General features: G+C 45.8%; 1 long non-coding RNA gene across 1 annotated transcript; it reads left to right on the forward strand.

Annotated features, from left to right (window-relative positions):
* The first annotated feature begins 587 nt into the window (after positions 1 to 587).
* Positions 588 to 2,960, forward strand: LOC142827657 (uncharacterized). Its single transcript, XR_012902365.1, has 3 exons — positions 588 to 799; positions 1,443 to 1,604; positions 2,740 to 2,960. It is a non-coding gene; the product is annotated as an uncharacterized LOC142827657 (long non-coding RNA).
* Positions 2,961 to 3,962: the final 1,002 nt, after the last annotated feature.

Raw genomic sequence — 3,962 nt, forward strand, 5'->3', positions numbered from 1 at the left:
GAAGAACGGCCATACTGGGTCAGACCAAAGGTACATCTAGCCAACAATGGCCAATACCAGATGCTGAGAGGGAGGGAACATAACAGGTAATTCTCACATGATCCCTCTCCTGTCATCCATTTCCAGACAAATGTTTGCATTTCCCTGGTTTTCTTTTTTTCCCCAAAAAACAAACTGAAAGTATAAAAATACGTATAGTTCTTCAGAGAGGGCCAGTCAGGATTTACTGCCAAGGTGTCCTCACAGGTCTCTGGCTCCACTGATGATGATAACCAGAAGGCTGCTTGCGTGCATGCTCAGTAATGTGTGCTGTGATGGACCCATGGGGGTCCGCACTGCCAAGAGGGAGGCCCCATCTCCCCTGCGGCAGGAAAGGCGAGCCGGCTCCATGGCTGGTCGGGGTAGTCCCAGCCTCTGGTTGAGCGAGACCAGGGCCGGGCGGAGGAACGGTGCGGCCCTGCCCTGGAGGAGGCGGGGCCAAGGCTCGCTGACGCTCTCTGGCGGGACGCCGAGGGAACATACCGACAGGCAGATGCAGGAAGGCTCAGGGGGTGGGGTTCCCGATGTCCCGCCCGACGTCCCGGAACGGGACGGCGCAGGGGGAGCGGGGCTCTGATGCCCGGTGTCTGCCCCCGGGCCATTTGAAAAGCGGCCCGGTCAGAGGCAGAAGGGTGATGCATGGAGGAGGTGACTCCAGCCAGCCCAAAGGCAGGAGGGTCTGCCCCCACACTGGAGCAACGGAGGCGGGGCCTGCGGGCCACCGGAGCACCAACATGGACCAGAGGTGGAGCCAGGAGGGGTAAGGCCCAGTGTCAGTTCCCCAGGCCAGATCACCAGGGAGGGGGATAGGAAGCAGCCCGGGGCAGTGCACCTCTGGCGCCCGTGGATGGACACATTTTGGGATTAACCCCTGTCCATCGTGCAAGGGAAGCATTGCACCCTGCACTTAGGGCCCCGGGCTGGGTCCCAGTGGAGAGGGTGGGCCCGGGTCCTCCTTCCCCCACTCCCCTCTTATCCCAGGGGCTTACGGCCACGCCAGTAAGCCAGAAACCCAACCCAGCTACTACACACTCTTTCTGCCCTCTCCCCCCTCCCTCCCCCCGGGTAGGGGCTAGACTTCAGAAAGCATGTTATAGATGGGGTGTAAGCTATTTTGAAATAAGATTTATTCTTATAGAGTTTGAATTAGGATGCAACACCACATACTGTTTTGGCTCATAATGAATGAAATGCTACCCACCCACATCAACGAGTGGAAAATGTTGTGAAACCAGACATCATTGGGGCATCTCCAGGAGAAAGAAAAAGGGGAGAACTTGTTGTAGGGCTCAAAGGGGTTCTTGCCTCCAAAAGGTCTATCTACTCATTGACCATCTGGGGAAGCGGGGATGTTGATTGGTCTCTTTCATTCTCCCTTTTCACTAATTTAAATTCTGGCCCAGGTGATGTGATGCTTCTACATAATGATAGTTTTAGGGCTGCATCTTGCAAAAACCACAGCTAGCATATTTGGGGGCCAGGAAAAAATTGCTGAAAAAGTTGGAGCCAGATTGGCAGACGCCGGGTGTGGTTTTTGCCTTCTTCACGTCATCTTGCAGCTACAGGTAGGTTATTTAGGGCATAATTAATTAGTATTTGTACTTAGTAAAGATGTTAATTCATTGCAACTTGCAGTCTGCCTCCAGTGTCGTTAAAAGGCTGAAGGGAAAGGTTCCCAGTAGTTAATGACCTGGACTTTTGTTAATGGCACTTAAACTCATGGGTAGGGAGAGAGCCTGTGAAAGCTACACAGTAAGGTCCCGCCTTTAATGCCCTCTATTTCCCTCATGGGTGGAGAGCAGATAGGGAAGTAGTAGAACTCAGAAGTGCAAGCTCAGTCCTATGCGGAGGCTGATGAGTATCTATCCCAGGTTATGGATTCAATGGTAGGTATTCTGTAACCCCCATACTGGGTCCATTTAAAAGGCCTGGTAGATGAGTATGGGTAAGAGGATATTGCACCCTCCTGTGTTAAATTTAAGGAATTTGCAATCCTTTACTTAAAAATTGATCCCTGTATTTGTCTTCATTCACCATCATATCCACCTCATGCAGGAACACTGACATGTACACAGTGCAGAAGAAAAATCAAAGTACAGAGCAATTGCCATACTGCAGCAGACTATTAGCCATCTAGTTTAGCCAAATAAAATGGCTCTGATACCATATCTTAATTTTGCTTTTAATGTGGTTTGTCTTTGCCTTCATAGCTGCAGTAATGGGCTGCTCTTATTCACCATAGGAAATGCTGCAGTAAGAGTGATATAACTTTTGTCTTGTGTCTGTTTCAGCAGCCCTTAATGCTAGAAACCTAAATATTGTAACTGAAGAGAGAACCAGTGGTCAGTGTAGTCTACATGCATGTTGTTTATCAATGGCAGTATAATGTGGTTGCTGGCAGTATAATGCGGCACTCCCCTAAGAGAGAGGAGCTTCCATAGATCACCGGTCCCAAGGCTGTGCAACCAGGGAAGAAACTTTATTTCAACTTTATTTGTATTTAATAAAGTAGAACTCTAGCAAGGGAATTATCTCTTAAACCTTTTCAGATGATATGCAGTTCTTCAGGGGCCAGGGGAGAAGGGAAATTGAGGATGGAAGTGTCCTAGCACCACACCAGAGTGGCAGAGGGGAAGGTGTGTACATGTGTGGATGCACACACACCATGAAGTCATCACAGTGGACTATTTTCATTTTCAGGGGTCTGCAAAAATACTTGCCTTTCAGTGAGACTTCAGCACGTTGAAAGCCTTTATTCGCCTCTTGAAACAACTCTCTCCAGTATGAAATTTCATTACAAGCTTTGAAGATAACAAGAGTAAGTCAGAAATATCTCCTTTTTATGTGCATAAAGACTTTCTACTAAAACGTTACAACCTGCTTACCCATCTGCGGAACTGAGAATTTTAAAGTCATCAGTCTTAGGACATCCTAGTATCCTCCCAGGTACATATCAGTCACATTGGCCAGGCCATATTTATCATCTTTACAGTTCTGAAAATACTTTCCCATAGCACAGTTGTTTTCACAATTTTACTTGACAGAAATGGTGTTTATTGTTTCTATTTGTCCTTAGGTCTTTTTTTTCCTGTGCAGCTCTTTATTTACACTATTAGGTTCTGCTTATCTGAAATGTTCCTGAATTTGAGCCATTAAATAAAAGCAATAAGGCACTGTGGCTACTTGAAACACAGTATAAACTTTCTCTTCAATTTCAGTCAATATAGGATCACATCCACTTGAGCTCCAGGTTCTCATAAATCTAAAATCTCATGGCAAAACCTCAATCACACTTGATTTCTCATTGAAACTATACAAAATCCTCTATTTTTCCCCAAATCATAAATCAGGCCAGTTTTATAGGAATTTGGCTTTGGTTTGTTCAAAAATTATGTGGGGTGAAACCCTTGCCCCACTTAAGTTAATGGGAGTTTGTCATTGACTGCAAAGGAGCCAGGATTTCAACCATAAACCTTAGCAAATATTTTGTTGAATAGGGTGTACATTTTGAGTTTGCAATAAAAGTCAGCCTCAGATGAGCTGCATGTCATTTCAAGTTTAATTTTCAATATTTTAATATTGAAATTGACAGCTTTCTATAGAGCTGGTGAAATTTTTTCAAATGTTCATAATTTTATGGACTCTTTTCCCCAAATTATTGAAGACATACCACGAAGAAAGATTTATCATTTTTTTCATGCAATGTGTCAGACTCACCTCCGATGTAGTCAAGTAAAACCAGTAACCATTTCAAAGAGGCTATGTTTCAGCCTTACCATGGTCATAAAGGAAGACTGAGGCTGTCATTACCCCAACATCAGGCATCTGTCAATTGGTGACAATATTTTAGGCGTTCCATAATGTGCGCCATGTCAGTGTCTCTAAACCTCCTGATGGCAGTGGACAAAATGAGCTGCCTCATG

The sequence above is a fragment of the Pelodiscus sinensis genome, chromosome 3 (assembly GCF_049634645.1).
Source record: "Pelodiscus sinensis isolate JC-2024 chromosome 3, ASM4963464v1, whole genome shotgun sequence".
Lineage (NCBI taxonomy): Eukaryota > Metazoa > Chordata > Testudines > Trionychidae > Pelodiscus > Pelodiscus sinensis.